Source organism: Electrona antarctica (assembly GCF_951216825.1).
Source record: "Electrona antarctica genome assembly, chromosome: 2".
NCBI lineage: Eukaryota > Metazoa > Chordata > Actinopteri > Myctophiformes > Myctophidae > Electrona > Electrona antarctica.
Window position 1 is genome coordinate 24,827,540 of NC_136807.1, and position 8,186 is coordinate 24,835,725.

The following is an 8,186-nucleotide window of genomic DNA, read 5'->3' on the forward strand; positions in this document are numbered from 1 at the left end:
TGTTAAGTCGCCCTGCTACACGCACTGCGAGGAAGACGGCGGGTAATTAGTGCTGATTGGTCAAAACAGTAGAGAGCAGTTAGCATGCATGATGTGTTAAACATCATTCACGGCACGCACACACACACACGCACGCACGCACACACGCACACACACATACATTACTTTGGAAGGTGCGTGCAAGGTGAAAAAGTCACAGGTAGTAAAGCATCTGTCCTGTAACAAAAGGGTCACAGGTTCAATCCCAGCTGCTGTGTGTGTCACAGTGTCACTGACTTTAAAGGACCATTTTCAACCTACCGTATCTTCATATAATTGGTCCTCACTAATGCTCATTATAAGATTTGCTTGTAGCAAAGCATCTTTAATGTTTACTTCACCTGTTTTCAAATCGTAAATTATGAACTTTGGCTAAAAGCTTGTGTTTAATCCACGTGAGTTCTTGTTTACTGTTAGATATAGCCATAGAGTTATAAAGGATAGAGGGAGGACCGGAGCGACAGCCCCGCCCCCTGCTATTCATTTTAATAGAAGTTGCTCAGTGGTTGCGTTTTGAAGCACCCGGAAGACTGCCGGAAGTACCATTAGAACTCAATGGCTCGAGCGAGCAGAAGAGCAGCCCAGACCACAAATTTGAGGTCTGGGATGACGCACGTTTACGCACATGACGTCACTGAACGTTCGTCCACCTCCATTAAAGTGCTGCAGTTCCACTTTTCGCCAGTAGGTAGTGGCAGCTTCAATGTTGGATAGCCTTACTGGTGGCTTGACTACAGTGCTTGCTGGCATCATAACAACTTGTCATGGCAGCTTAGCTACAACCGACTTCCTCTTCAAAATAAGAGCTCTTATGATTAGTCAACACTAGTTTTGTTTCTATGTCTACTTACAGGACGTATAAAAATAGACATTTGTAGCACCCTGAGATAATGGGCACGTTCCCTGCTGCTCGTACCAAGAAGCAGGGCTTGCAAAGTGCAACCAAGTAAAGGAATGTGACTGTGTGATCGTGATCATCTGACAGGTGGAAGGCCAGAACCCTGGAGTCCCGGGCCGGGGAACAGCCCTTGACGGACCACCCCCCCTGGTCTGAGGACTAATAATATGATGATAAGATTGAAATGCTCTTATCTAGTTAAGTTACTTATCTAACTTTAATGTAAGTAATGCTTTAACCACTTGAACTATTAGTTACCCAATCCCTACTCTGGGGGTAACACATTATTGCGAACGCAGTGATTGCGAACGCAGTGATTGCGAACGCAGTGAGCATTTACTATGAGACCCAGCAGATCACGTCTGTGTGTCTGTGTGTGTGTGTGTGTGTCTGTGTGTGTGTCACGCTGTAACACCACCCGCCCACCACCAGAGGGCGCAGCTGTATCACACACAAAAACACACACACACATGCACGCACACACACACACACACACACACGCACGCACGCACACAAAAAACTTAACTTAAAAAAAAACTTAACTTAAAAAGAAAACTTAAAAAGGAAAAACGCACACAAAAAACTTAACTTAAAAAAAACTTAACTTAAAAAAAAACTTAACTTAAAAAAAAAACTTAAAAAGGAAAAACGCACACACACAAAAAACTTAACTTAAAAAAAAACTTAACTTTAAAAAAAATAATAATAATTAAAAAGGAAAAGCTTTAAGGAAAAACTAAAAAAAAAAAAAAAAAAACTTAACTAAAAAAAAAAAAAAAAACTTAAAAAGGAAAAGCTTTAAGGAAAAACTTAAAAAAAACTTAACTTAAAAAAAAACTTAACTTAAAAAAAAAAAAAACACTTAAAAATGAAAAGCTTCAAGGAAAAAATTTAAAAAAAATTAACTTAAAAAAAAACTTAACTTAAGAAAAATCTTAAACACAAAAAAAGAGAACTTAAAAAAACCTTAAAAAATTACGTAATTTATTCTAATTGTTATTTTTGCAATTCACGAGCTGCGTTCGCTTCCCGCGTTCGCGCGTCTTACTTGTAGTACTGTTATGGAAAAGAATTAGGAAGACTCTTCAGTGACAGTCAGAAGCAGAGAGCCAAACCCCAGAGTCCAGCTACCATCTCTCACACAGTTCTCGGTGTCGTCCTTCTCTCTCGACTCCGCTCTCTCTCCCTCTCTCCTCTCTCTCTCCCTCTCTCCTCTCTCTCTCCCTCTCTCCTCCACTCTCCTCCTCACAAGAGAGTGGTCCCAACCAGTGTTGATTTCGCCGACTAAAACTATGACGAAATCTATTGACAATTTCGTCAACAAATAAAAACTAGACTAAAATGTTAGGAAGGGACTAGTGGACAAGACATCCAGTATAAGTCATTTTACACTTGGTTGCATGCTGAAAATAGCAGATCTACAAACTCACAATGTGTCACAGCGTGACGCGTTGTGAGCTTGTAGATCTGCTATTTTCAGCAAGTGTAAAATCAGTCATTACGACGACATCAAGGCCCGACAAAATACATTTTAGTCGACTAAATCAACTGTAGATTTAGTCGACTAAAATCTTATGATATCTAGTCGACTAAAACTAGACTAACACTAAGACATTCCTGGTGACTAAAATGTGACTAAAACTAAAGAAAAACTGTTCAAGAGACTGACTAAAACTAAAATCAAAATCTGCTGACAAAAACAACACTGGTACCAACTTTATACTCTTGAGTTACATAAGTGATCTTTCTGGAAAGTTGCGTAACTCCAACGTTCCCTGTCTATAGCCAAAATATGATTATCAATACATCTCTTGAACACCAAGCTTGCATAATTATGTCCAGTTGTGGTCAAAACCATGACACCAGCAAGCGCACTTAAGCTTTCAAAGCAATCAAAGGTATGGCACCATCTTGCAAGTCTGATCGGACCCTACAAACCCTCCTGCACGCTCAGATCAGGCTGATCAGCCAACGCAGGGAAGCTGTAAGAACTAAAAACGCCGGGAAAACGGTCCACATGTCCCAAACTCTTCTCCCTTTTGGCTCCAAAACTATGGACTTCCCATTGCAATCAGAACTGCAGCCTCACTCCCAATCTTCCGCCGTAGTCTGAAAACCCACCTCTTCAGACTCCATCTGAGCCCGTAGCACTCTGGAGAGCGTCTGCTAAATGCCTAAATTGTAAATTGTCACCTTGACACACTTTACGGTAGGATGGAAGTTTTACAACTAGATGGCCACCGATTCTGGCTCAAATGTGAATCTCAATTGAGATTGCGATTCTCACACGATTCTCATTTTTCCATTTATTTTTATTAAAAATACAAACAAAAACAAGAGTAACTAAAATGAATTGGACAGCCAACTATTGCTGCACAAAATGGGTTTGCATACCGGTAAGTGTCTGATTCTAGATCTCAATCCTTTTTCGTTTAATTGTGCAGCACGACATATTCATATTAGCCTAAAATAATGTGTGTGTGTGTGTGTGTGTGTGTGTGTGTGTGTGTGTGTGTGTGTGTGTGTGTGTGTGTGTGTGTGTGTGTGTGTGTGTGTGAATAATGAGAGAGCAGAGGAAGAGAGAAAGAGTAAAAGAAGGCAAATGGATGGAGTAAAAAAAGTGTAACGAAAGACAGAATGAGAAGAGAGAGAGAGAGAGAGAGAGATAGAGAGAGACTGTAACTGTACTCAGTGACCTCAACTGCAACAAAGCAAAGCGAAGGGTGGTGTGGGCAGCCGAGCGCATCAGCGGATTTGAGCTGCCCTCCATCCTTTTTCACGTCAAGGATGCCCAAATTGACATTGTTGCTGTCAGGCAGAAACGTCTTATCTCCAAATTCTAACTTTTTGCATCAAAAGTGGCAGATCCACAAGCTCATTATACTCTGAGACACACTGGCACATGACACTTGGAAATGTCAACAACGTATGCACACATTTTGTTAATATGCATTACACAGAGATACATAAATGTTATTTTTCAACAAGCAACATGCTTGTGGGTTGAGTAGCACGGCTGACAATGTGGGTTGAGTGAACTAGAAAAAAAACATTAAATAAAATCTTCTCTGCCAAGCATATTCTGATGCTGCTATCGACTCTTGTTTTGAGATTCCTACACTATCTGGGGGTACGTGGGGGTACATGCCTCCTGACATGCGTCATGCGTGGCAGGTTACAACTAACCCATGGCAGGTTAAAACTAACTTGTGGCTCCTGACATGCGCGGTACAGTAAGTACTGAAAACTCAAAATACAAAAAATGTAGTACAGTACTTGAGTAACTACTTAGTTACTTTACACCACTGAGTAAATCATTATCCAGCAGAAAAATGCTCTGCAATCACCGCTCATCTGACAGCATGAAGAGTGTACAACTGCACAGACCCTTTTACGGGTCCGCTTGGTTACATTTGTAGCCTACACTTTGACATATCAAATGAACAGGGCGGAAATGTATATGGACACGGGAGTAATACTAGATGCCACGTGTTGTGAGCTTGTTGATCTGCTATTTTTAGGGCGTGTAATAAAGAGTAAGACGGAGTGTACAGGCTTAATGTTTCAATTTACAAAATAGGGATCTACAAGCTCAGTGTGAAGTATACTAGTAAGATGCCTGAGGGTGAGAAGCGCCCTCACCCCTAAAGGGCGAGGTCACGTGCACGTATCTATATCTGCCTGGGTGACGGGCAGACTGCTGGGCGAGCGCTGACGCTTTGGCATGGGGGGTCAGATCAACATATGGAATGAATTATGTACTGGCCATATATGGAGCGTGTCTTGAGTGTACAGAATTTGATGAGGTCAGATCAACATATGGAATGTCAGAACAGGTCAGCTCCATAAGGAGATCTAAGGGTGGCAGCGGGGGCAGTGTCTTTAGTGTACAGGGTTTGATGAGGTCTGGCCATATAGGGAGCATGTCTTGAGTGTACAGGGTTTGATGAGGTCAGATCAACATATGGAATTAATTCTGTATTGGCCATATATGGAGCATGTTACGGGGCTGACTGACAGGTGTGTGACTGAGAGGTTTCGCAGGTTTTCATAGTAAACTGCGATTTATGGTGGCAAAAATATGGATAGTATAGTTAAAATGATTGTGATGCTATAGATGGGGTGCCATGCATGGTTTTGTACTTTTTCTATGTTGTATGTGTCTATGGAGTTGACATTACTCTAATAGACCCCCAGGTGTGGTTATAATATGCAAATATGTCTTCCCTGTATATTTGTGGTTTCTTCCTGAAAGCTAAAAGTCTTTGAGTCAAAAGGTTCAATCAAAATAGACCGCTTTAGTGACACACTAAAATGATCATACAACAACAGCTGTGAGCCTGGCTCAAAGGGAAAACTTCACCCTTTTTGCAAAATAAATATGTTAATGACGTTTAGAACACTTTCCTGGGGTTTTGTAATATGTGGTTTTAGATATTTTAGATTTTAGCAGTGAGCCCAGTGTCTCTGATGTCATCGACACTGGGCTCACTTCCTTCCTGGACTACAATTCCCAAAATGCTTTGGTGCACTGATCCTCCTTGTGGATAGGGGGAGGGCTGTCTTACTGAGACAACATGTAGTCCCGGAAGTAAGTGAGCCCAGTGTCCATGACATCAGAGACACTGGGCTCACTGCTAAAATCTAAAATATATAAAACCACATATTACACACATAAAGACCCCCAGGAAAGTGTTCTAAATCTTCTAAACGTCATTAACATTTATTATTTTTTGCAAAAAGGGTGAAGTGTCCCTTTAAGTTCAGGTGGGTGTTGCTAAGGTGAAAACCAGGTATACTTAATGAACTGGGGGATGTGGGGATGTGGCCATATACAATACAGCCCTGGTGCCCCCAAGGACCCCTGGAGGTCCCCGGATCCCACTTTGAGCACCAATAAGGTTCAATGCGTTAACTTGTCCTCGTTAGAAGCAGGCTTCCTAAAGCAGGAATGTCACATATACTGTAGCCTACATTGAGCGTATAAGCGTATGGATAAACGCTATCTTTGAATGACTGAGTGTGATGTCATTCAAATTAACATTTAAGGACAACGCTTCATGAAGTTAAGAAGCTTTAATACATGTGCTAGTTCATAATGTAACCAAAAGGTAGATTGTGATATTAGGTATCACAAAGGCTGTGCATGTGCAGGTCACAATAATCCAAGGTCTACTTGAATCAATATATAGGCTACATTGGGTTGGGTGGATATTATGAATCGGTATATCCAACACAGTCTACCAACACTGTCATCACTGCCGGTCATCACTCATCACAGAGGAGCCTATAATGAAATCATAAAAGTTGAACTTCAAGTAAAGACAACAGAATATTCTCAGGCTCACCACACGCGCACGCACGCACGCACGCACATCACACACGCACACGTGCACACACACACACACACACACACACACACACACACACACACACAAGCATCACCTGTCCTCCATCCAGCGAGGACAGACCACAAGCCAAAAATAAAGCAGCTATAGCTATCACGGGCCTGTTGTTGTTGTTGGGTTTTTTGGGGGCAGTGATTCGACACAACTCGCGGGACCCGAGCACCAATTTAGTTAGATTATAATCTTAATGAAGTCAAATGAACGTCCGTTGTCGGGCATAAACCTGGTAGGTTAATTGGGATCTTTTCATGTGTTTTCGTAAAATGAATGCTACTTCACCATTACACAAAAGTAGTGAAAATAGCCGATCTGCAAGCTCACAATGCGTTGCACTATAGGCCTACTTTAAAAAATAAATAGGAACGGTTTTGTGACCGCAATATTAGCGGTTTAGCCTAACATTTAGACTCTCATGTATGAAAATGTCAGAATCGATAAGTACGTCTATCGAGAGTCAAAAATGTAGGCTATAGGTGTGTGTGTGTGTGTGTGTGTGTGCGACTGTGCGTGTGTGCATGCATGCGTGCGTGTGCGCGTGCGTGCGCGTGTGACCGGCCCAGCGGAGTGACGCCCAACAGCATCTCACCTCTTATCTTATGTCGGTAGAATGGTAGCCTTCCTCCCTCTCCTCTTTTCTGCTCCTTGTCACTCCGTATCTCCTCTTCTCCTCCTCCTCCTCCAACCCAAATAAATAAACCACCGGCCGTTATAAAAACCTCTGCATCGTCTCTCACTTCAATTAATCAAAACGTCCGGCATGAGGCATCCGATCCGACGATTATAAAATGTGATAATTTATCACCAGATTTAAGTGAGAACCTCCGGTAATAAACGGTTATTCATAAAGATAACGGTCCAACTACAAATTGCGTGTTTGAAATAGCAAAGCGTTCACTATGATGATAAATAAATCACTGGCTCTCTCTCCTCTCCTATCTTCTCCTTTTATTTGAAGCAGCATCGTTTCTTCGCGCTTGGCGAAGGGCATGTCCTCTCCCCGGTCCGCAGGTACACCCCGCCCCCCCCGGGTCCTCAGCCAATGGGATGTTTTTGGGCCACCGAGGATTGACCAATCGGCGTCCGCGCGGGGGGGTGTCTAGTTTGACAACATGACGTAATGCTCCACATTTTGTCTCCCCATCCTACCTAGTCTCTCTCCATTCTCCCCCCCCCCCTCTCTCTCTCTCTCTCTCTCTCTGTTAATCCTCATATTTGCATCTCTATCTCCTCTCATCTTTCCATTATGACAGGCAGCATGTAATGGAATTTGTTTACTGGTGACATTGCATCTCCAGTAAGGAGCTAGATTGTATGAGTCATAACAGTTGTATAATGGTCATCATAACAGTGATGTCATTCTGACCGTAAACATAGATGACATCACACAGTATATGTATGAAATAATACTACTACTAATACTAATAATAATAATAACAACTAGAACTGCATTCTGTCGAATGCCAACTTGCACAAGCAGAGCGCGCAAGTTGAAATTTGAAGTTGAAATTAAATACTAAAACAACAAATAAAATTAAAAGAAACGTATTATATAACTGGCTGTCGATGCAACGTATTTACGATATGTTCCAATATCGGTTGGGTAACAGGTAACGTATGTATATGTACAAGTGCCTCAAAAAGTTAAGCCCTGTATAGGCCTACAGTATTGTTTTAAAAGCCATAAGTGGCGACATAAAGAAAGCCAACATGTTTTTTTATTTTACTATTATTTTTGTAAATGACGCTGCAAGTGAGTCAGTAGTTGGTCTGCTTGTGACCATTAAGAGCTGGACTGATGCCAGGCGCGCGCCCACACACACACACACACACACACACACAGA